At 51.7% G+C, this 25,928-nt stretch overlaps 1 protein-coding gene across 6 annotated transcripts in view; it reads left to right on the top strand.

The window, feature by feature from the left end:
* Mef2 (myocyte enhancer factor 2) overlaps window positions 1–25,928 on the top strand; it is a 278,552-nt gene that overhangs the window by 163,216 nt on the left and 89,408 nt on the right. The window contains exon 1 of one of the 6 annotated variants that reach the window (XM_077700118.1): window positions 9,622–9,642. The exons of the other annotated variants lie outside the window; for them this stretch is intronic. The gene's annotated coding sequence lies outside the window, so the exon portion shown is untranslated. Of the gene's footprint in view, window positions 1–9,621; window positions 9,643–25,928 lie in introns of those variants that run through there. 6 annotated transcript variants of the gene reach the window in all.

The following is a 25,928-nucleotide window of genomic DNA, read 5'->3' as shown; positions in this document are numbered from 1 at the left end:
ACCAACTCGGCAACAACGGGTTGCCGAGCTAAGCTCTCCGGAATCCGAGCACCTCTCGGCTCGGTAATCCGGACGCGCTAATCCGTCGCTGCCCGTGCGCCGCTGCGCTCGGCGAAACAGGCTTTCGAGACGGCTGCGAGCCTCCCACGTATATTGCTCCCCACGTTAATGAACCTCGCTGGCCGCGCGCAAACTTCAACCCCCCACCTCTTGCCCTCCCAGATTCCAATCCACCAGGAATGAAAAGCCGCGATTTGATCGGTGGTGTGGCCGATGGGAGAACGTCGACCGTTGTCGTTAACTGTCAAGGTCGCAGATTGCAATCTCGCTGCCAACCCGGCCCCGGAGACAGGATCCTCTGCAGGGGGCAATTGACTCGGCGCAAGCGGTTTACCTTCGAGATAACACGGACTGTCCTGTCGTGGTGACGTCTTGGGTCGCTTGTTGCTCTGGCGGTTCACGTTAAAGCGGCGCGGGTTCGAACGCTTACGGTTTTCGGGTGCACTTACGTGTACACCGTTCAATCGCTGTGGTTCTGCAGTATTCTCAGATTATGTGCCATATCTTCTTGTTTGGGGAAGACAGACGTTACACGCAAGAAATGACGATAGCGCCTACGATTTGCGGATATTGTCGTGCACGTCTCTCGTGCGTGTGCATGCCTACCGTCTGCAACACCGCACTGTTCGCAGAGTTTTGTTGGGGGGGGGGGGGGGGGGGGGGGGGGGGAGAGGGTATTCAACTCTCCTCCCTAGCAGCAACAGCATCTCTCAAAGGAATACAATGCCTGCCGAAGCGGTTGTTCGAGCTAACAGTTACACCATGGACATTCGTATTCGTTTTAATTTAAAGCACGCGCTATATCGTACATCTAAAGGGGTGTGCCTGAAGGGTATATTTCGCTATTCACATTAGTAATCTATAAAGAACACTTTATCCATACTGCAGCAGTGTTTTCTTATTAGTCGGAATAGACGCCGGAGCGGCGGAGAGCAAAGAAACCTTTGGGTGCAGCAGAAAGGTCACCATTTCCTATTTTGTGACAATGACAACTTGGTTTCATTCATCTGTAAGAGCCGCGAGTTTCTTAAAGTGAATCGGCATGCATCAAGTGCTAGGGATGCATTGACTCTATTGTTGAAGTAAAAGTTGAGTATCAGCTCTCGCAACTATATCAAGTGACTCGAACCAATAAGCCACGGGTGTTAAATAAGGTATCTCAACAGGATCAGTTGGATTGAGACGCACCCTTGGCAGTTTATCTAGACACATTGCGTACACGTTTGGAACTGTACCCGTCGTCGATAGTTTTCCAACTTTCGTGTGGAGCTGGAGCGGCCGCCTTGTCGCGAGTGTCCTCTGCAGGCAGGCATAGTGGCGTCTGTAGGGCACGTTCTGTGCCGAGCACACCAAACGGCGCGGCATTCATCCGTCATTCTTTTCGCGACCGAATTGGTAAAGCGCGGACCGTAGCTTTCTTTGCCTTGGTAATTCCTTGGGACGTCACGTCGGGCCTCGCTTGTCCGTGCGCCGCGCGAATGTGCTGCGCACAGTGGGCCGATAATCACAATAATTGTGAGCGGGGAAAGTTGCAGCCTTGTTGCCGTAGCGCGCTGTGCTCTTGTGTGTGCGCGTGCGTGCGTCGTGGTGGTAGCCGCTCTTTCTTGTGTGCGCGCGACCGGCGAAAAGGAAAGCAGGGGACGAGAAAGGAGGCTGAACGAAGCCGAGAAAGAGAAAAGCGTCAGAGAAAAAGTCGCCGTTCGGATGGAAAAACCGCGCGCAATCTGGCGACCCTGATCTTGCTCTGCGCGCTGCCAGCGCGCGCTCACTTTCGGCCTTTGGCGCTGTACGGACGGGACTTGTTTTTGTTTCGCCCGGCGGCCGTCGTCGTCGGTCGTGGCGAGCGGCTGCCGCCGAGGGAGCCCGCGGGCGATGCTGGTTCGCTGGCTCGAGTCGTGCCGGTTCCGCCTTTGGCGCCAACCGCGCGGTGCGGCGGTGTTTTTTGGGGGGTATTAACGCATTTCATACTTCTCGGGGCAGTGCCACTACACGCGTTGAACTCCATCTGCGTAAACTTTGAACGAAGGCAAGACATGAGAATGCGTCGATTCGTCCCCGTCTTATTTCTTTTCCGTTATTGAAGCGCTTACGCGTACGAATTCGACACCCAGTCGGCGATGTTTGGATCAGAATCCTTCAGCTGTCGAAGATTTGGCCTGCTTTGGGAGAATCCCGCCTGGTTGTCCAGATGGGAGAAACTCCCCTGGACCGCTAAGCGTGGCAACCAGTTTCGGCGTTTTGGCTTACCGACGTAGAGTCGACCGAGTTAGCGTATGAACGTTATCTTGACGTTCGTTGGGGCTTCAGGGGCGAAGCAAGGCACGGCCGCGGCGCGTAACGACTCCTGACGAACCCGGGCCTAAAGGGTCAGCCAAGTGTGCTAATGCGCTGAGCGTCGTTCGAGGATCTGGCGAGCCGCTTTGACCCTCCCAAACGGGCGCAAATTTGTGTACGTCGAATAAATCAGCCGCATTCGCGGCATATCTGAGGCGACGGTATACTTACGGCGCTCATTCATGCAAACGTGGCCTCATCCGCAGCCGACACGGAGAGGAGCGGAGGCGAGGTTGATTGTGGGGTTGCCGGAGAATTTGCGCCACCCTCCGAGGACGGATCACGACCGTTTCTCTTTTCTTCTTTCTTTTTCCTTTTCTCATGGGTGTTCTTGGCCTGAACGTTGCTCTCACGGGCTAGACAGAAGGGCGACGTTCGCTTTTACCGCGACCGTTCACTAACACGTGTGTGGTGTATAGGGTGGGCTTGCATGTATGCGGTTATCAGGCTCGTTCGAGAAGCAGCGAAAAGGTCGTTTACTTCATTTTTTCTTCTTCTGATCCTTTCCGCCGAAGCAGGAGCGACCCTGTCCCCTCCCTCTCTTTTGCGGAGCGGCTTGGACCTGCTACGCTTGTGGGTTTTTTTTTTTTTTTTTTGCAATTATCGGCCACTTTTGAACGTTTCGACGGCACAAACATAAAAAGCGTGGAAATAGTGGTCAAGATTTTTTTATTTGGACTTGTTTATTCGTTTAAATACGGCAGTCCGAATATTCTTTGTAGATCTCGTCAACAGCTGGCCACGAATACGTTCTTCCTGTCGTTGTTCTCGCACGCTTTAAAGGCGCCACGAAGACAAAATACGCCGTTGTTTAAATCGAACGAACTAGCTTTTGGTGACGCGTTCAACACCATTTCAGTACCGAAAGACGTTTTTTTATATATACCAAGAACAACTTGGGCTGCTGAGAACGAGGTCGCGGGTTCGATTCCCGGCCGCGGCGGCCGCTTTGCTGATGGAGTCGAAAAGCAAAGACGCCCGTGTGTACGATATTTCGGCGCACGTTAAAGATCCCCAGGTGGTGAAAATTAATCCAGAGCCCTCCACTACGGCGCGCCTCATCGCCTGCGCTGCGTCGGCGCGTTAAACCCTACACTCAACCAATCAAACCAAGAACAACCAAAGAAAGAAAGGAAAACTTTCAAATTTCGCCCCGCGTGACGTCAGCAGTGACGCAAAAGAGTGAGCACAGAAAACACAGTGATCTGTGTGTTAAATGCGCGTTAGCATTGAATTGGTATGAACAAATAACGATGCTAGGGGCACCACTATAATCGCCCAGTCATGTTTCTTAGTGGTGGCTTTAGTTAACGAGTGCCAACAGAAAAAGAAAGCAATATACAGTGACGTCATAAGGATCAGGCGAGAAAGCGGCTTGGAAGTCGCCACTGCTTTGTCTACTTTCCTTATTCTCTAGATTATTTGTTTGAAGCTTGCGGCACGATTGCTATCATTGTCGTTGGGACGAAGCAGTCTTTTTAGCGAACCAAACTTGTGTTTTGTCTGGCCTTTTTAAACCGCGTTGTGAACGTGGGGAGAACCACGCGTATCCAGGCTCGTGGTTCTGTTATAAACGTACTGAACAACGGATGTCTGCTAATCGTGGCCTGCCAGTGCTGACGCTACAACCATAACAATAAACCGTGCTTTACGCGGTTAATGCTCGGATCTGACACCGTAGTTCAAGGATCCGAGCCGATTTACGGCAACAAGGCTATACTTCGACCGTGACTAAAATAACCCAGGCATAGGGTTTTTATGTGTTTCGCAAGCAGCAACATGCAACCGTGCACCGGAAGGCGCACAGCCTCAGCTGTTTGTGCGTGTCGTGTGCAAAATGAAGGGCTGAATGAGTGGTGTTGAATGCGGCTGTGTACTATTCCTGCCCCAATTTACAACGCTGGGGGAGATTTTCTTTCCTGCACCAAGCTTCTGCGTTTCAGAAGCCGTAAGCTAAATCCGGCGTACCTTCTAGGCTTCGTTAACACGACCAGAGAAATCAAAGTGTGTTGGATTTGATAGGGACTGTAAAAAGGTTGTAAACTGACAAGGAAGCGCGGAAGCGAGGGCAGTGATAACGTTTCTGACGCGGCGCGAGCCTCAAACACTGAATTCACCACATTCTCACGAACCGTGCGCATCGTGGACAACAGCATGATCCGCTCGTGACCCCCCTACGGCAGGAGATACTGCCAGACAAGGAGGAGCTCTGTTTTTTGTGATGTGTCCGCTGCCCTCAAGGCGTCCTCCAGTTCTCAGCCGACTAGCCCTGCCAGCCGAGGCGTGAAGGCGCCGGGAACGGCCTTTGTGCGCGTCGATGCAGCAGCAGCAGCAGCAGCAGGAGCAGCGAGCGTTTGAGGTCTCAATTTTAGCGTCTCACAACGGCGGCGCGCGGTGAGGAGAGATTGCGATCGCCTTTCGTCCGGCCCTGCTCGAGGTGCCAGCGAACAGCCGAGACGGAACGCGTCGTGATCGTGCAACCTCAAAGGGTGGAGTCTCGGACTGCCGAACGTGGTGATCAGCGTTGACGCAGAAGCCCCGCTGACGGGATCGGGGGAGCTGAAGTGCAGCCCTGTTTAGTCGCAAGTGCTTAACGCTGCTACGGATGGGCTGGTTGAAAAGGGGAGCGGGAATGTCAGAGATAATAAAACGGAGAAAAATCGAAGAAAGTAGCAAACACGGGTGAAGGGTTCCTCTGAATCTATCCACAGGTAAGAAGTATGAACCGGTGGTATGTGAACTTTTGTGCGCTGAAGAGACCTATTTTGGTCAAATTGAGACAGGCGTGTTGCAAGGAGGCTTTTCTCACCCTCGTGCAGCCTCTCTCGAAGGGTTGTCATGCCCGGAACCGACCGCGTGAAGCTCTGGGAGATACTCGCATGTGTCTTCTGACTTGTGCTAGAAGAAGCCGGGCCTGTGAGACAGGGCCTGAATGCAGATTTGATGCCAAAAAGAAAAATAGCCGATGTAGGTCAGTTTCCAAGAAGATTTCCTTTTCGGTCACTCTTCCGCTGTGCCTGTGCCACATAGTATGGGATTGTCAGCAAACCCAATCTTTCACCCCCAGTTCTCACCCTTCCTACGAGCAGTGGGCAGGCCGGCTCACCAGCAGCGACCTCTCAGTCAAGCGTATGTCCTAGTGAGAAAGCCTGGGCAGCTCCCCCCCACCCCCCCCCCCCCCCCCCCCCCCACCCCACCCTTTTTCCCTTCACCAGACGGGCGGCCAACCATCAGCACCTGAAAGGTCGTTAAAATTAAAGTTTATTCGCTCACTCACCTCCTGTCAGCAGTATAGTTTTACACTCGGTTTGTCGGGCGTAGTAGCAACTATACATAAGCATGTGCTTTATCTTTATCTCAAGCCCGGCTATGTCCACTGCAGGACGAAGGCCTCTCCCAAAGATCTGCAGCCATGCCTATCGAGTGCCTGAAGGCCGATAGTGTGATTGTATAATCATTGGAAGGTTTTTATCGCATGTACTCAACCAGGGTTGCTAAATCCTTGTCTGGTGAGAAAATTCTGTTTTGTACCCCAGGGAGCCTCGCCTAGCATGGTTGAACCTATCTAGTACAGCCTCCCGTGGTATCCGGTGGCGTTATATACCGGACCAGGCAGCATTCCGGACCTGGCACAGCGCTCTAGAGGCGTAGCATGGAAAGTGCATATAGCGCGCAAGGAGAGCGGCAACGCTTTTTCCCGCGCTTTCTTCTGCCCCGAAGCGCTTCCTCCTCAAATACTGGCTTGCTGAAAAAAGAACGTGTGCTATGAATATATAATTCTGATCGTTGTCTTGTTCGGTGAAGATAATCTGCTACCAGAGTACGCCTTTTTTATAGCGTTCTATATACGAGAGCGCCTGAGGCAGTCATTGTCGCAGCAGCACGTAGTCGACCGCACTGACGCTACTTCAAGCATGCAGAACAAGCACCGCTAGCTTCTCTTCGACGGCGTACTTGGGCGTTGCTGCGCGCGGCAGCGCTTTGGCGCGCAGCCGACTCCTCTTCACCGTTCGCCGAACTCATCGCTTCTGTCCTCGGTTAACGAAGCACTCAGCGCAGGCGGCGCTGTCATTGAGTCTCAAATGAGTCGCGCTCCGGCGATCCGCTTTCACGCTGCGAAAAGTAAGGCGGCAGCCTCACGCAACACCGCGCTTCCGGGATTAGAGGACAAGTCGCTGCGGCGGCCGCAGCGCGAGATGCGTCCGCACGTGTGCGGCGCCGTGCACGGAGAAAAGTTGCTCGGCTGCCTCTCCGCTGCACTTCGTGTGAGGTTCGGGCCGCGGGCTCGGAGAGCCCGCGGTTTGCTTACTGCGCTCTTCCGCCAGACCCACACGGAGGGCTGAGTCAGCGCTAACGCCGGTTCGCTGGCGTCTCTTGAGCGCGCTACGGCGCAGGAGAAAAGTGGTGGTCGCTGGCGGCCGCAGCGCGGGGGTCGGCGACCCCTGACCCGCTTTTGCGGAGCAGCTCTCCGTCTGACTGACCCACATCGGGTGGGAAGAGGAAGATCGCCCGTCTTCCTCGGACGCCCGGGAGAGGGGGGGATCTGCCAAGATGGCCGCCCTCCCCCCTTTCGGTTTCGATCGCCACCGCAGGTTTTTTCGGCGCCACTTCTTTCTCTTGTGCGTCTTCCTGAACGCTCATCAAAGCCTCCTCGTTCCTTCTTGAGCGGGGGAGCCGTGCTCCTCGGCCCCCGGATGGCCCAGCCGGCTGGCGCTTGAGAGCCGCTGCCCACGGGTCACCTCCCCGGTTCGTCCGTCCGGCCGGCCGGCCGGCCGGCTGGCTCTAATTTGGCTCCGCGATGGCGCATGAATGCGGGGGCGCCCGGGGCTTGCACTGCCCTTAATCGGGACGCAGCACTGATTCGCGAAATTGGCCGGCCGCCCCGCGCGCATGGATAACGAAACGTGTGCCGAGTGGAATCCCAGGTTGAGCAACGTGAGCTTCGCCGCTAGATTCATGAGGTGTTCTCGGGTGGACGGGTGATTTTGATGTGATAGCATAGGCTCACCTCGCTCGACACCTCAGAACTGTGGTTGGCCCGGCTACAAGTACGCGCAGGTAAAACAGCCGCTTCAAAATCAGGTATTTTCGGCGAATTGTCCGGACAATGACAAATCCGCACCGTTTCCGACGTCGAGAACACTACAACAACGATCAGATAAAACAGGAACTCAAAAGTTCACCTTTTCGACGGATTGGAGCGCGGAGAAAATAAATCGGTCTCTGCGCGATCGAACTCAATCGAAAACCCGTTTCTACCAATGTAGCCTCTAATCGAGTGCGTTCGCCCGCGCTAAGCCCTACAACGGCAAGTAAAACGAAACTTGCCTTGAATCTGTGCAAAACAAAACAAAAACCGTAACCATGGTTAACGTGGCACCACTGTCGATCCATTGTGAACGAGCTTAATGGAAAATACACGCTTGACTGTTGCGTGCACGTATTGGCGATGTCTTTCACATCAATGCGCTAGTGACGCAATTTCTGAAATTGCGACGCTTTTGGGCTGTCCCGTTCCTCAACCGAGCCTCAAAGCATCGTTTCCTGGTTATTGACCGACAGAAGCTCTTGTAGGACGGTCATACCTGCATGCCATACATCCACCCCCTTTGCAACCATTTAGCTTCTCCCACCCGGTCTGTTCATCTGTGTGTCTGCCGGTATGTGCCTGGATTTTGTTGGGTGAAAAGAGATTTCGCGTTACATGGGCACACCTGCCCTTCGTTATCCGTCCATTGCTTGCTCCTTGCGCCTAATCTCCACATACTACCCTCCTGGAGAAAAAAAAAAGCGATACAAAGAAAGATGGGCTACGCCGTCTCACCGTTGGCGCGAACCTTTTTCCGGGAAAAAACGGGCCCGCTCCGACGCTTAACTCCTCGCTTCTGGTCGGACCGCGCATCGGGGCCCCGATTTCTGAGAAAGGAATGCGCAGCAGCTGGGGTGGATCGATGCTAGGCACTGCCCGTGCACTCTGCTGCCGCAGGCGTTGCCTTCGCTCGCTCTGTTCCTCGTTGCCTGACGGCTGTGTTCGCTTCGCGACGTTGTCGTATAGGCTCGTCTGCAGAACCATTGCAGGAATGTCTACGTACTCGGCGTGCAGGAACAGTCGTCTCGATCATAGCTGCAGCTGTACCCTGTACGATTATGTTATTGCATCTCCCATAGGCCTTAAAAGTGGAACTTTTTTTTTGAGGGGGGGGGGGGGGGGGGGGCGGTGAAGCAAGTGCAAGGAGGTAGGTAGGTAGCAGACCTTTATTTAAGCCGAAGATTCAAAGACCCACGCAAGGAGAGAAATTCTATGGGGGGGGGGGGGGGGGGTCGGTCTGCCTTTTAAGGGAAGGGGCGGCCCCAGCTAAATCACCCATGCCGGGCCACTGTTAATACAAAAAAAGTCATATTTTATGAAGTCCATAAGGGGCCCTTATTAGCTTTCTCTACTAGGTTTCTGAAAGAACTGAGTTTACATTACTGGCCGCAGCCGAGTTCGCGCTTTCCCAATCTCATCCGTTGTGCAGTACATCCACGCAATGGTAGCCCGAGATTGCTTACGTCTCCTCTCAAGTCTCATGGCGGTCGTTATCAAGGGAGGCAAATGATTACGGCACCCACGTGGAAGTGTCGAGGTTTCTTAGTTATTCCTCGCCGTCAGTCTGCAGAAACGTATACCTGTAATAAAAAAAGTAAGAGGTCGATCCCTTAGACGAGGTGGTCGACCTCGCATTTCCTTTCCTTGTTTGGTTCATTTGCCTTTTACAAGTGTATTCGCCGAATCTCGTATGAGCATGCCGCGTAAGAGTTCAGCAGCGGCCGACGTTTCGGCGACGCCCCTTTTACTCGTGCGTGCGACGGAGCTCTTCTCCCTTCATTGCGAGTACGCGCCTAATATACACGCGGCGGCGGGGTGGTCTATATTTATTTCTCTCGCGTTGTGCGTGCCGCTGCAGAAAATAAAACGGCATCGGCGGCGGATTACGGGTTACGCGCGCAGGCCTGCAATGTGAGGACAACGTGGTTTCCCTCGTGACGTGCACGGGCAGATTTCGCTTTTCCTGTTATTGTCGCGGCGGCGTTCGGTCAAGGACGTATACCCCGCGCTGCCTCTTTCTCCACCGGCGCAGCCTACGGTCGCCGCTGCCAGCTCTGCGGACGGCGCGCCCAGGAAGAGAGTGGAACCTTCCCGCCGCCGGCGCCGGCAACGATGTTGTTGTTGTTTACCCTGACTTTGAAACTGGCTCCCGGCAACTGGTCAGTTTTCGATTTCTTTATTTATGTAATCACCGTTCAGTTATCGTCGTTTGATTTCTCTTTGAAACTGGAATCCCACACGTGATCGATACCTGATTGCGAAACTGGCATCCACCAATTCTGATCTCAGAGATGATCCATTTCTGATTAGTAAACAAGCCTCCAGCAGTTGATCAATTTCTGATTGTATAAAGGGGATGGCTGTTGAGTTGGTGGTGTTGTTAGCCCTGTCTTTGAAACTGGCATTCAAGCAGTGATCAATCCCCGATAGTTTATGTAGATTATCACCGTTGAGTTGCTTTGGTTGAGTTGTTTGTGGGTTACTCTTTTGTTATATTCTTTCACTGTACGCAGTTCGCTGCCTCCGTTCGCTGCCCAGCGCTGTGAGTGGCACTTATAAATGAAAAAAATTAGTAAATAAAATAATCAATCAGTGAATAGCTCGAGTGACGAAACGGTACCGGAAGGTGACGTAAGAAGCCGAGGAAAGCAGGGAACTAGGAGTAATCAATAGCAAAAAAGATAGAAAATAATAGCGACAAAGGATGGTTTCGGTGTGATCATTAAATAGAGGGGTTGGAAGTAACTCAGTTCAAACAGAGCTTTCTTCGTGAACTGATCGGCCAGCGGTTGTCGCTACCGCTGGTATTAATACATCATCATTATCATTATCATAATCATCCATCACGAATACGAATACGCCTTGTTTTTAGCGTAGGCAGCCGAATGCAGTTTTGAACTGATGATAACACAAAAATAGAAAAGCGATCTGCCGGGAGGTGCGGAGAAAATTAACTTCCAATTTGAGAAGCCTCTCCGGCCGTGTAAAGGTCATTCCTTTCAGAGCCGCCAACTGCGATAAACAAAGGCTCGCTGCGGGCCTGGATGCAGCACCCCAGAGACTGCGTGCGCTGTTGTGAAGCCTGCACCGCCGGCTCCGGTGGCTGTTTCAGCTAGAGGTCCTTCGGCTCCTTCTCCCCGTTTTGTTTCGTTTTTCACCGATCCGCTTGTGATATTTCTTTGCCTTCAGTGGCGTAGGATGAACTGGCGTGTTTACCGCGGCTCAGCGTAGCTCTGTGAACCTTACATTGTGCACAGAGGCCACAGCTAAGGCGCGAAAGCGCAACTATTCTTTTTGCCGACATCGACCGGGAGGATATTGCGCCCTACTGTGCTAAACGTTGGGAGAAAAAAAAAAAGGGGGGGGGGGGGGGAGAAGTGGAGGAGTGCCACCACGGTCAGGTTTAGATGATGTGGAAGTTCCCCCCGACGGAGTTTTTCACAGAAAAGGAAACCCCACATAAATGAGTGACGCTACTTAGTTATTCGAAGCATGCTTCCGTTAATGAAAAAATATTTGTGGCCTTTTCCTTTTCCCCAGGCTGTATTTTTCTTCCCAGGCATGTTTGTATTTCGCGCGGGCGGTGATGACCTTCCTCGACGGCGCTTCCGCGCGTCATTCCGATTGGCAAGACTGCGGAAGGGGCTTTCCCGGCGAGCTAACTGCGGCGGCGTAGCCTCATTTTGCCCATTCTTTGGCTTGAGTGCTCGGTTATCAGATGATATCACCGCGATTAGGAGATAACGAACAAGGACATCGTAGTGCGCGCTTATTTTCGATCGGGACGATGTCTAAGTCGGGACACCGCGTTCAGGGTCAATTCGTGTGCATGCGTGCGCCGGGACATTATAGCAGCGCGTGCCGAGCTGGTCGCACCCGGGCGTTGCGTTGCTGTGGAGTCCGGCGCTGATAAGATGGGGAAGTGATGGTACCTGCGCCACTAAATCCGGAACCCCCAGCGGGAAGCGGCGGCTTTGTGCGGTCAACACGAAAAGGGTTTATCCCTTTCAAACGTGCCAACCTTCTCGCGCCTAGGTCTGTGCGGTGTTTTATGTGGTAAACATGGCATAATCATTGGCGTACGGCAAAACCCAACTATTCTTTTTTTACGTGCGCACGAACGCAGAGAGAGAGAGAGAGAGGGGGGGGGGGGGGCGACTTATGCCCTCGATGCCGTGTTTGTGTCCAGACTCGAAAATAAAGAGTAAATAAACGCAAAAAAAAGGGTTCTGCCGCAACCCAGTTGCCAAGGCAACACGGGAGCACCCACCAAACGGAAGAAAGCGAATTTCGGTTATACAAAGAGCGAATCAGCGTTACGGGATTGCCTTGGTCGTGTTGAGTGGTCTTCTTATTTATTTTTTCGGGAAAATAAATATCGGCGTGCTCAGCACTTAGCTTGTTTGCATATACTTAACGTACCGTTCAAACATGGGCATCAAGCTGCGGCAAGCAGGAAAGTTTCAGAGGAGTATTTCCGTTTTTATTTGCTCCGAAGTGCCTGAATTTTAACATGCAAAGTGGGAGCTTACACCGCTGGTTCAATACGTGATATGTAGGTTGTGCAATACTAGAGGAAACCGAAAAAAACTTGGACTACCTGGGTCCCTTTGGCATGCACGCCCCATCTTGTGCACACCAAAGATGTTCTATTATTTCACTTTCATAACAAACACAGCTACATAGGCCATGGGTCTAACCCGCGAGGCCGGTCATGTTGAGAAAAGAAACTCCTGCCCGAGTAGTACGCTTTGCAGGTGTCAGCCCTCCAACGAGCAGGAGATCCTGCTTGGCCTCTTTCAGCTTGTGCCTTGCACTTAGGTTGACATTATCTTTTCGCCTGGTCCTCACTTCCACTTTCTCGGTTACTTTGCCTAGGTCCCCAAATGCTTCCATCTATGAGATCTTCGATTACTATTCCTTCGTAGGTGCGGGTGGAGCTCCTTCTTAGCTGGCTAAGGAAGCCAGAGCGCTACATTATGCTCCTTACAGCGAACGGAAAGCTGCGATACTTTAGCACACTGGTTAGTCCACCATATCAGGTATTTCTCATTGCTAGGGGATTTCACGAGACTACACTGGACACGTGTTGTCGAGGCACGTAGAACGGTACCGAGCTGTACAAAAATACCGAATGGCTGTATATTGATCAAGTGCTCACAGCCAATGCCGTTTCGATACCGTTTCGAGCCGTTTCGATACCATCTGTAATTCGTCAGTGGATGAATAAGCACAGGCGAAGCAGGACCAGTTTGTAGTTTGCGAGCACGTAGACAAATCTGACGTCTTCGTAAACCACTAGATATCCCAAACGGCTCAGTTTTATGCATTAAACGGCATCGTGAGGAATGGTAATGTTCACACCGCTCTTTTATCAGGACGACTGCACAAGGCGCGTGCTACGTCATACTCGGTTCAAGATGCGACTCTGGCCGTGATCGGCAGACAGAAGGGTTGGGTTGCCTTCCCTTTGATCCGCCGCGTTGGCATAGCGCTGCGAAGGGAGGGCCAATATGAAGCTTGAGCGTTGCCTTCACGGCCGGTGCTATATGGCAACAGTGGTACTGTGTACGGCACGACGCCGCGCTGCGGCATTGCGACTGAGCTGAGTGGAGAGTCCGTCTCGGAAACGAAAGAAAAAAAAAAAAAGTAGATTCGTGATCGAGTGCCGCGTGGCGCCTCTCCAGCCTCCCTCATCCGCAACGATATTTTCGCTTCTCCGGACGTTTCCGTTCATTCCCGATTCCGCTCTCCATTCTGCTCGGCTCTAGCAACCGTGCACGTCGCTGCCGCCGTCAAAGGGAAAAAGTCACCGCCGAGAGCTGCGGTCACGTGGCCGGCGGCACAGGAGGGGTCGCCTAGCAACGCGGCGCTCCCGTGACGTCATTCGGAGTCGAGCGGGGAAACACAGACCTTGGGGAGGAGAAAGAAGCGGCAGCGGGAAGGCAGGAGAGAGGTGGAGAAACGGGAGACAAGGGCAGCTGAGATTACCAGAGGAGGAGGGAGCAGAAGCGCTTTTTTTTTTGTCGCTTCCTCCCTTCCGTGGAAAAAAGGGAAGGCCGGATTTCGACAGCATCATTTCAAGTTGCACTGCGTACTTCTGGCTCTTCCGCTTTGTCGTCCTTCCTTCCTCTCCTCTCGCTGCTCTTTTATTGCATCCCTCTGCGCAACAGCATACCTCTCTGACCTGCAACAAGTGCCCAGTGCAACCTGAGGCGCCTCATTTTTTAAGCCGGACCTTCTTTACAACAACGCAAGCTGTCCACTACGGTGACACACTCGAGATCGCACTGACCGGGCCGCGCGTTCTGTGCTCTTGTAAATATACCACCAAGGGGAAACTTCTCAAACTCTCCGCTTCGATTCCGTTATGTCGTTGGTCAGTTTCTGTCGTACGATGAATGCTGGAAGAAGACGCCTTGTGTGGTGTGTCATGTCACGAGCAACGCAAAATAGCACCGCGCATAAATGACATGCCCTTTACATGCAATTTCATACATTGCTTACATCAGGCTTCCGGAGAAAGCAGGCTGTTCGATACGTGTAAAGTGGTTAGTGGGGCTAAAATCATTTGTCTTTTACGCCAACCGTTGGTTAAGCCGAGTGTTTAAGTACAAGCCCCGACGCTGTAAAAGCGTTTCGCTGAGGGATTAATACAGGAGAGTTTGTTGCTGGTTTAATTGTTGATGGATTAATTTTCGTCGAAACTCAGCACCTGAGCCTTGTAGTAATAAACGAATTGCAGCTCATCCTAATTATTTCCGGTGGGAGCTGCTTATCATCAGCGAAAATTTAGGAGTTGAGCTATAGGCCAAGGCTGCTGCGCTTTCTGGGCTAAGCTTAGTTTGGCTAAATCGTGTGAGGTGGCTTGAGCTAAAACGAGTCATGCTTCTATTGAGCGTAAAGGTCGTGCCGCCAAAAGAAGCAAGCCTGCTTGTGTGTATGCCTGATATAAAAGCACGGCTCCGATGCCTACACACTGAAATGGAACAATGAGGGGCTGCGAGAAGGCGTTTTCAAGAATAACGCTATTTTTTCCGGGGATTCTGTCACGACGGGGATGCCTGGCGCAGCACGGCAGATTAAAGCGGCCAGGTGCTCGCTGCTCTACGCCAGACATTTTTTTTCTTTCTTTCTTTTTAACTGCATAGCCAATACACATCTGTTACTCTATGGATCATTCTGAACCAACCGTATGCGTAGGAACGTGTCGTCAGCTTCTGAGGACGTCGCATTGTTAGGCAAATTGCCCTCAGCACTTGCTCTGTAATTTCCTAAAATGGACTGTCAAACATTGTCGTTTTCGAGGAAGAGTTGACTGCAAACAAAACGCTCGCAAGGATCACACATTTACTCCGTGGCAGCCACCGCTCCCGAAGGCTGCAAAATAGTTCATAATGGCGGGGAAATGAAGCGTATTGATGCGTTAAGCCGTCTGTAAGCGGAATTTGTGTGGTTATCGCGAAACTGCGCCTGCAATTAGAGCGCGAACGTGCACGCTTCCTTCTGCGTAAGTTGACCACGTCTACAGTTGTCAATGGCTTAAACTGGGTGGGCGATGGTCTTTCGTTTTGTGCTGTTGCTGTGGAGGAATGAGCTACAGATTAAGATGTTTTGCGTTTTAAATCAGCTTAAAAACGTACGGGGCCCAGCGCAAAAATGATTTCTATATGCACAGCTGGTGGATGTCCTCTTCCCTTTTTTACGCAATCTCTCTGTGTATGAACATTCGCCTCTTCGGCCGGCATGAGAAATTACAGAAACTATGACACGGCCTGCCAGTGCGTTCGATCGGCTCGCTTTTACTCTTTTGAAGCATTTGGGAGCAACCCGTGACTTCATGGGGAATTAATTATTCGCAACGCTGGTTTTTACGTTCGGGATTCTTGGGCAACGATTTTAGAAAAGAAAATACGTCTTCTATACCCTTTTTGATGATATCGCGACCTAACATTTTGTCATTGGAATCGCGTTTGTAGATTCAGGTTCATTGTCGGGCTCTGCCTTTGGGAATATCGTTTTAAGCTCTCTTTGTGGCAGCAATTTATCCGACTTCTTCGTTTTACACACCTTGGCGCGTTTTGCGGCGGACATGCAGGAATAATTACGTGTTCTGTTGCTCCTTCGCTTGCAGGCGTCCTGCATTCATTGTTTAAGAATCACAATACATGTGCTGTCGCAGCCTTATGTAGTACATTTTCCGTGAATCCGCAGTTCTGTGACCAATGCTGGACTCGTAGCAGCAGGTGAGAGGGGGAAACATCTGTATAGAAGAAAGAAACATCGAGTGCAGCGCAAAGAAGACAAAAGGTTGTGTTGAAGACATTAACTTCGCCAGCTGCTCCGATATGTAGAAGGTGTATGGTGTTTGAGCGCGACAGTTGCTCCAGGCGCATTCTTTTTTTCTCACTAATAAACGTTTGATTTAAAAGTTTGGTTTATCAATGTGTTGTTGCAGTGAAAGCGTCGTTTGCTTGTACCCGTTTCGTGATCTTGCTAACAGCGAAACGACTCGACGGTAACCGTTCCTGTGTGGCAGAGTGTGCATATGCCATGGCTCCAGCAAGAATATGTCCATTCTGCCCGTCAATCTATACGTACGCTGGTCTTGAAATCCGTCCACGTGAACCCCAAATTCCTTACGGCAGCGCTGTACTACTAACCACTCCCTCCTGGTAACTGCGGGAAGATATTACACAGATTTCCATTCAATCTGCCGCAATCCCACTCCTAAAATGAAACCACAAAGCTAGATTCGGGGTATCGATGTGTCAAATATATATACATGTAAATACAGCACCCGCGGGTCGGATTTTTGCTCGTGTTGTAACTGTTGTCTGCGCGACAAAAAAACAACAAAACAAACGGCGTTTAGGATAAAGAATTCTCTCGATTAAAAAAAAAAAAGCAAGAAGAAGGAGACGCCGCGTATATTGGTTTTCGCGACACCAGAGGGATGTTCCGAATTGTCGAAAGTCGAGTGTCCTGGTATGCGTGGCATGTCCGAAAGCTGGCTTCCTCTTCCCCATTTGACATGGCGTTAGTGGAGCGTTGATCAGCGCACCGCATTTCCCTTCTCATTTCCGGTTGACGGGGAGGGGTTACCTCCCAAATTCTTGTTTCCTACACTGTGACTAGCAAGGCATCGGACAATGGGACACATGCAGGTTCTTCATAGTATACGCATATATGACGCCGCCGTTCGCTTTTTTTTTTTTTTGCATGACATGGTAACACCGTCTGAATGTTTCGGCCATAGCACGTAGAACGGACAGCAAAAGCATGCCGTGAAACTGGCCCGACGCACCGTTCGACCCACGAATATTTCTCCAGTATACACGTACAGTGGCATGAACTGAGCATGCGTACCTCACCAGCTTCGCCTTATGGTCAGCCATGGTTTATTAGTCTCTGGGTGAGCCGAACTAATGGGAAACACATTAGACTGATGCGTTCTCTGTGGGCGAAATTCTCGTACTGAACTTGTTTTTAGTTTGAATTCGGCTTCTTGGCCACTGCCCTGAGAGGGCATGTTGTATAGGAGTTCTCTGTTTACGAGCAATACCATTCATCAGCTTACGTGTTTAAATTCCTGCCGCGGAGCATATTTTGCTTTATCAGCTCCACCCCTTCCTCCTTTTTGAAATTAGCTTCACTGCATCACGTGTCGGCACGCAGCAAAGTATCCATTACAGGATGCTTTCGAATTGAATTGTGGATGGCGGGTACCGTGGTCGCCTCCTGTATACAACTGCTGCTGTATACCGCTTTTCACAATGAACAGTGCATTACAAATACTAGAGCGCGTGGTTCTTGTTGAAATTAACAATGCTTTAGTTATTTTAGCTGTATTGTTACAGTAACTTTGGTGACTCGTATCTTGATTACTTATTGCTTGAATTGGCCGTTGCTTCATTGAGCTGTTTACTTTAATTAGCGTTTTCGGTACTGACATGTAACTTTAAAACCAGCCTAATCAGCCTTACCATCAACTCTTCTAATAACTTTAAGCGTGGCATGCCGTCCATACTTGCTTAATATTTTGAACTTCTGTAGGAGCCGGAAACCGTTAGCACAACTTGCCTACCCTAATCTAACAGTTTCTAGCGGATTACGGAGTGCAACTTGGAACTAGCTACTCGCGACCAGGTAGCCGCAGTCAGTGGGCGAACCAGTCGGAAGACGTGCGCCTGTAAAGTGGCGGAAAAGGACGTGCGTGGTCATTTTTTGAGTGCCAAGTGCGCGACCATCCGCTGGTCGATGCAGGCTGTAGCCACGAACAGTGACACGCGCGCGGCGTCTTCCGTGCCAGGGCACACAAAGGGGGCGGCCGTGGCCCTTTGCTGCTGCCACGCAGAAGTGGCCGCCGCCGCCGCACGAGGCGGCAGAAATCGGGCCTGTCGGCTATTCACCTTGGCTGCTCGGCTACTGACCCACATCGGTTCCTCCCGTCGCGGTCCCTCCTTTCTCCAGCTTCCCGCCGCGGCAACAACGGGCTGGACCGGCTCTGCCGCCGCTGCCGCTGCTGCACCCCCGCCGGCGACCGACGACGCTCGGGCCGTCCCTCTTCTTCTGCGCGCTGCTGCATGCGCTGCGGGCCCTCGTCGAGATGAACACTGGCAAAAGGGTTGCCTCCTTGTGCGCAAATAGCCGCCTTGGAAGGCATAGTATTCCCCGATGGAAGCCGCTCTTCGCCCATAGGCTATGGCCACGAATCGCACCGGGGTGTCGCGTAGTCAGCACCAGGCCGTCAATTCGTTGTCTCGTAAACCGTGTTTGATTCGGCTGATTGGTTAAAAAGGACGATGAAAACGCAGGGGAAAGATACAAGATGAACGCGAACTATGAACTGATTTCTTCGCAAAATAGTCAAACATCGATCTGTACCAAAGAGCCCCCCATCCTAACGTCCTCGTGACTGTTCGGTTCCTTGCGCACGCTAGGACCACCCGGGTGCAAAACTGGTTTTCACAAGGGATTTATTGTTCGAGAGGGCTGCATGTTGCATGCGCTGTAGACTCAACAAGGCGTGGTAGTCTGTCCGGCTAAAATTTTGCTTGCCATCTCCTACCACTCCTAAGCGAAAATTGGGCTGTCGTGGTTTCAAAGTGGATGTCAGCGCTGCAGAGACAAGGCATGTTTAGTCCAGTATATACCTGGCCCATTACAACGATGAGTGTGTCGGTTTCCCTTGCATTGCCCAAGCGACTCTCTCTCTCTCTCTCTCTCTCTCTCTCTCTCTCTCTCTCTCTCTCTCTCTCTCTCTCTCTCTCTCTCTCTCTCTCTCTCTCTCTCTCTCTCTCTCTCACACACACACACACACACATATCACATCACATCACATCACATCACTTTGCATAACACATCTCTTTGAACAACGTGGCGTCCGGCCTCCCTGGTGAGCAAAGTATCCGCAATTTTTGTCTTCCTGTCATTTATCCGCATGGGCCACGACAGCAAGGCAACGGAGGACTCGCGCTCTTCCAACCTGGTATGTGCGCGGCGAGGGGTGTGCCGCCGCATTGATTATGTATGCACAGATTTTTATTTTTACGCGCTTTCTGGGGCAGCGCAAGTCGTTCATGTGTGTTCCGTACGCTAGACAGACGCCGCCATCATAAGAGAACCGCTTACCGAGGTGGTGTCACCCTGTCATGCGAGATCGAATTCGCGCGTCTTACTTAGGCCGTAGGTATACTGTTTCTGCCGTTCTCCTTCAAAACTTGGTCGTCTTCACCCGCTGGATGTGTTCTCACTGATGGCTAAGCAGGCGTCGTTCTCATCTAGGAGGTGTGGGCTGGACGCTTGCCATATGCACACTGAGACCGTCGGTCGCGAGGCGATTGTTGTCGCGCCCAGTCACTCAGGCGTTACCGCGTGGCGTTCGGGAGCTTTGAAATATTCAGCGACGTGCTGTAGGTTTCTACGCGTCTTCTTTTTATAATTTTTTTTTTTTTTTGCGCAGACCTCCCGAAACGATACTCGCTCCGTCATCCTCGTGCGCAGGTGCGTGCCTTACCGTTTCGATTCCTCCGTTTTGTCTTTCTTTTTTTATCATACGCGGAGAATAGTGATGAATAAAGTTGTGCGTTTTTTCTTTACCTTTAAGGTATAGACTGCAGATGGTCTGCTGTTTAGAATTCTAGCTTGTTGGTAAAAAAACAGGTAAACAAAAAGTTTAAACTCCCAAATTCAAATGAAGGATGTTTTTTTCAGCACCACTCTGCCTTCTTTTCCATTTTTCCCCTCCTGAAAGATACTGCTGCCGGTGGCATCCACAGTGGTGGAGAACTGGGTTAGTAGAAAAGTTTATGTAAAGGAGATAACGATACTTGACGTATTGGCGCTCTCGGAGCGGCCTCTCTTCGGCATGCTGTACACCAAATGAAAGCCAACTTTAACGCTTACTTATTACTGACCGGCGTGAATTCTAACTACCCCAGTTGTTTGCAGACGTTTAAAAAGCAAAAAAAAATGCAAGCTAAACTTCGATTCGACGTTTAAATGCTTGCCGCAGTTGATGATCGCTTATAACGAGCAACGCTTTGAGAAATTCGCAAAATTGCTGAGAGGTGCTGCAATGGTTCATGCCGAAGTCAATACCCATTAACAAAACCTAATTGTCCACCTTAAAACCAACTCTAAAAACGAATAATTAAATAAAATGTGATGTATAATCGCCACCTGTCTTCGGTTTTCTTTCAGCCTCCTTTAAGTTTTATTGAAGTCATGAACACCCAAATTGCAATTGACAAAGGCCTGCAATAGCTTTCCGACTCGATTACGTGGGACTTCACCGCGAGGTCGAACATCGAGTGGCAAACGAACGCAAACCAGCGAATCGGCTACAAGAACACTGAGCAGTTACTTTACATTAAATGCGGCAGGTTGCGCTTACCGAGGGCTAGCACAACTTTCCAAGACCGTTCATCCGTGTATTTTTTATTCGTTGTGGGTTAAATATTCTTGTTCCCTCCCTCTATTGCGATAAGGATTTATCGCGTGAGAGTGGAAGTGGTTATCTATTTTGTGTTTGCATGCAGACGAATGCCAAGGGAATGAAATGGCCAGCTATGTGTACGCGTTGGCATTAACAGCCCCCATGATATGACTCTATAGGTTGAGCGAACGAATATGGGTTATTTGAAAATAAAGCAAAGAAGGAAAACTGATAAAATGAATCCGCGCGCATTAAGGTCGCTTTGCGGCACATGCACTGATATACAGAGTGGACGGTGATTAGGTTTCTGATGACTCATTTTAATCCACGGTTGCGACGCATCTGATTCCTTACGAATTTCATCTCATTTCTGCGAGCAGCGGTCGTGCGTCTGAACATATACGAAGTATTTTTTTTTTCTCTCAAAAGTGTTCAAGTCTATGTTCAAGTACTATGACTTGAACACTCTCAAAAGTGTTCAAGTCATAGTAGGGGACGAAATGTATCGAACCTGCGACAAACCGTGAATGTCTTCCCTGTTGCCTTTTATTTTTTTATCTCTGGGGGAATGGATATCTTTACGCTGCACTTAACCTAATCCCGCCAGATGTTGATCTTCTTCATAAGCCGTCACACTATCAGTCAGAAATGGATATATTTATGTCGGCTTGCATCAGTGCGACAAACTCCACTCGGTGGGATGCAGTAACTCAATGTACACCCACGATCGAAAGTTTACGGACCACGAAAGCAGCAGCTGTGGGTTATTTGTCTGCCGTGCGGCAGCCCGGGGTATTATGTGCTGTATTTTTAACTACTTCAGTAACTATGCGACATCTGACATGCACACGACAGTTTGTAGGACTGCTACCGGAAGATAAATAACCTAAAATTGCCATTTTCCTGGTCCTTAAATTTTTTATAGTGGCTGTACGTTTGTCAACATAGCTTTACAACGCGCCTGGAATTTGTTTTACCTTCACCTGCACACCAAAGACGGCACAGTAAATTTTCCCTGTGTCTGCGTTGTTTACACCTAACGGAAAGAAGTAGCGAGTGAGGGCGTCCTCACGTGCCACAACACTGTTGCCATCTGCGTTGCACCACCACGCCCGAACCTGTACGTTTGCAAGCGAGCAGTGTCCACGCTTTACGGCTCCCAGCGGAGCCAGCTAGCCCTTCCGCGCTAAGCGCGCACGTCCTGTTGGCTGGGCTCCAACGAACGTGCTGGTCGAGTAACCTACCTACCACCAGATCTATGAGTCAGCTGTCACGTTACGGCCAAGGACGAAATGCGCGCTTCGCCCCATTGTAGCCTCGCGCCTTCGATGTGCAGTATGCACCTGAACAAGCGTTGTTGCTCGCAGTTCTCCCCGACTTTCTTTAGGCCGCTCTTGACGTTGTGCAGTAGGGCAGTCACCCGGAGGAGGCCGGACGACGCTCAGGGGGCAGCCTTTGTTTATCGCCTCCTCGCATAAATGGTCCAGCCGCGTTGACTTTCGTTGCCCTACCGGCGCAGCTGCCGATCCCTTTCGCTCCCGCCGCCTGATGAATCACAGGCCAGCGTCCGCGATAATGAAAGCCCGGCCGCGTGCGCTGTGCGCAAGAGAAAGAGACAAGCCCGGCAAGCAGCGGATGCGGGAAGCCGGTATTAAAGAAAACGCGCGAGACAAATGGGGAAGACAAAAAAGAAGAGATCGCCCTGGCGCGAAAGAATGAAGAATAAGGCTTGTTGCGCTCAGTTCCTCCGGCCGTATCGTCCTCGCTCCTTCCATCGCACCGTGGGAGGGTGCAGCAGTAAAGCTGGCCCCGTCAAGAGTGGCGGCCAGCGCTGCTCCAGTGATCCACTTGGCCACTGGCGCCCACCCCCTTCTCCTCCTCGGAGGGAGCTCGATGGAAAAGCACGCACGCACGCACCGACTGGTGCCGGACGCAACGGGATCTTCTTGTCCGAGAACGTTGAACCCAGTCGCTGCCTGCTGGCCCTTCCCTCCTCTCCCAATCCCCCGCGTTTCCTTTGTGTCTTTCTTCTTCTTCGATGCTCTCTCGTCCTTGCGTTGCCGCCGCATCCTCCGCCTCTCTGACCGACGCTCGCTTTCTTCCAGCCGATGGTCGTCGTTTCCTTCTCGGGGCTCGTCGTCTTTCGGCCGGTTTTTGCGGCGGCGGCGGCTTCTTCTTCGGCCGGTGCGTATGCAGAGTCGTCCCCGCCGGCGACGCCGGCCTGGAAGGGGAATCGGCGGAGGCTGCGCTACGGTGGCGGCGGAGGCGGCCGAAGTGGGTCAGCTCGAAGAAGAAAAGAGAGGCGCGGGCTGCGGCGCTTTCGCTTCGCGGCTCGCGGTCGTCGTCGTCGCGTATTCCCTTCTTTCCAGCTGCCTTGTCTTGTCCCGCTATGCGACAGCAATGACGGCGTGTGTAATTCGCCTCCATGCCGCAAAGCTACAGCGGACTAGAAGCCCGCTGGTCCACCGTAACGAAGCTCCCCGACGGGCCAAGAAGCGCCGCTTGGCGTGATACGAATCGCGATGGCTGTTTTTCTCGGCCGTACTGCTGCTGTTGCAGCCGTTGTGCGTTCGAATTGGACACGGCACAGCTTCGACCTGCCTCTATCCTGTGCGCAGTTTTCGTTTGTTCGCCCTCGGTCGTCACCCTTTGTCTCGTGGGCCGTGAAGATCGGTCTTGTCGCATTGTCTCGATTGCTGGTTCTCGATCTCAGAAAAGCTGGCCGAGTCGAGGCGAAGATTATCAAGTGCCAGATGCAGTCGGTAGCCACTCCGGGACCTTACTGATTTTCTAGCGCGTACCGAAAATGACCACGATGTTTGGGGGCCTTTTTTTGCTGAGCATTTCGAGTTGGCGAAGAACGGGGCTGATCAGGGTGGCGGTTTACTCGGGGATGATTTCAAACACATACGCCCCACTCGTCACCACCACCACCGCTGCCAGCATCATCACCGTCGTTGCCGTCATCATCGCTGTCGTCATACCCTCATCAAACAGTTCCTTAAAGGTCCATTGCAAAGCAAACCTTTAGTGCCCTCACTGATGCCGTTGTGCACCAATACGCCAGAAAAGCCAACTTTCCGTGACGATGATGATGATTGATCGTGGGTGAAGTGAAAGAAAAAAATAACGCATCCCGTTGCCAGAATCGAACCTCCGTCCCTCACGTTATGAAGCCGTTGTCTATCCGATCGCTCCATTTCGTCATGGTCGAAGCGAATTCGAAACAGCAGGTACCGATTTGCGCCGTACACCCCAAACCAAAACGTTAGGGCTACGGAATGCACACCCGAGAGTTCCTGTGGCTATTCTAGAAAAGTGGTGCGTACCTCCAGAGTAGAACATACTCGCAGTGTGGAATTGGTTAACCAAAGAATTATCACGTGAGAGCTTCGCGTTCTACCGTCCTCGTTTGTTAGACGCAGGGGTGCATGGTTTTTTGAACACGGAACCACGTTCGCAAGCAATAAATAAAAGAAGAGGACACATCCGAATTGCCATTACCATGCCGCGCAGTCGTCTGGGAAACGTAGCGGACAAGAGGCACTAAGCAATGACGATGGGCGCTACATACGTGCAGTGATGGTTTTGAATACCTGTGCAGTTAAAATCCGCGAGGAATTCGCGAACCATGTTTCTGAGGTTCAGGCGAGAAAAAGTTCAGACCCCCACCGCGATGATATAATTTTCTTTCCGGCCCTGCGGCAGAGGAAAGGCCGATGGGCGCATCACATTAATCGCTAACGGACACCGACACCGCTTTGTTCACACTCGAAAACACCACGAAAAATATTAAGCTACCACATCTCTTGCTTCCCATACACCTGCTGTTCAAACATACTTTTTTGATGTGCTTGTTGTAATTGTATATTGCTACTTCCGTTCGTCGGCTCCTACGAATTCTTTGTAGTCTCCGACGAAGACATCATCAGCACAGTTAAATCTTTTTTGCTTTCCGAGTTTTATGTCAAACGAGTGAACCAGCCTGAGTGCCTCTCGACTTCCTTTTTTTATTTCTGTCCAAAGCTATTTCCGCCTGGTGCACTTGAAACGTGTTTCATTGTCAGGCTGCGTTGCTGCGCGAGGAAGCTCATCTGCGGAGTTGGTGAACCTTAGGCGCATAGTTTCTTCACTTCACTTCTTCACTTCCATATTGTTAGATTTAAAATTTAGCTCTGATGTATATGATTCTTTTCGTGTGGATGCAGACAGTAGCGCCCTTGGATGTGGAGTGGGATTTTTTAAATCAACATCGAATCGGCTTTTTTCTAAAACTGTTTTTGGCCTAGTGCCTATTTTATTTATGTTGAATTGGTTAAACCTGTGATAGCTTTGCTGGGGCGGGTTTTGTCCTCGAATTTCTTAATGTTTTTTTTTAATGTGTACATTAGAGGACATGAATTAAAGGGGATTAAATGGGGCAGTTCATCTGCGGTGTTGGTGAACCTTGAGCACATAGTTTCGCGGGGCGTTTGATTGCGATGAACAGGTGAAATGCGCGTGCCGTCGACCCTCCTCCGCCACATCACGGTGAGTCTTCACACACACAAAAAAAGAATAATGCAAAGAGAAGCGCCGATGAATGCGAAAGAAGGGAACGGGGAAATGCGTGGCGGGAGGTGGGCTCCACGGGAGCCGGACGGGGGGTAACGGAACAGAACGAGCAACCGCTGCGCGTGACGTCACTTTCCCCTGTTGGCTACACACCGCGAGCAGCGCGCGAAAGAGAGGCAGTTTGTGGGCCGAGGCAGCCGGCGGGACGCCTCGACGACCGTGCGCGCTGCCCCAGCGAAGCAGCTTCGGGCGAGTACAGCACAGCACAAACAAAGAAACCCGGGTCACAAGTGACACGGCCACCCTCGCAAGGCGTTTCTGATATCGGAGGCGACTTCTTCCCCGGCGGCGCTGAAGAAATGAGAATTCGGTGGCGTGCTGCGCGTTGGACGAAGTAGGTTGAATTTATCAGTGCCAGCGAAACGTCCGGACGCCGCTGACCGCTCGCCGATTTCTCGTCTCCCTCTATTTGTGCGCCCGAGCACAGCGTGGGGCTGCGAGCGTGCCGGAGGGGCTCGCATGACGCTCCGTTTACCGCCGTGGCTTGTACGTGCGCCTGATGGGCCATCGTAGCTGCCCCGGCAGGTCCGCTGCGCTTCACCCCTGCGACAGGCGCCCGTCCCTCTTTCTCCGCCGCCAAACTAACGGGCCATCGTTCCTCATCCACTGATGCTCCGTGGGGGTGCGTGGCGCAGCCTTTGTGCGCTCGGATGGAGGAGGCGGAAGGAGAGAGGCTCAATCTCGGCGCTGCCGCGCACTGAACACACGGCCGTCCGCGCTCGGTGCACCAATTCACGGGCCACAGGTTGGCGCGAGGCGCCTGAAATTGGCCTAAACGTCGCCCGTCTCGCTCGTCCGCCGGCGCGGCCCGCAAGCGCACGCGCTTTCGCCGCTGCTCTTCCTTTTCCACGTCCCGTTATCGTCCTTTCTCGCGCATCCGCGAGCACGTCT

The sequence above is a fragment of the Haemaphysalis longicornis genome, unplaced genomic scaffold (genome assembly GCF_048455015.1).
Source record: "Haemaphysalis longicornis isolate Haplotype H1 unplaced genomic scaffold, Haemaphysalis longicornis Haplotype H1 scaffold_2, whole genome shotgun sequence".
Lineage (NCBI taxonomy): Eukaryota > Metazoa > Arthropoda > Arachnida > Ixodida > Ixodidae > Haemaphysalis > Haemaphysalis longicornis.
The sequence above is the reverse complement of the archived record's forward strand: the minus strand, read 5'-3'. Positions and strand labels throughout refer to the sequence as shown.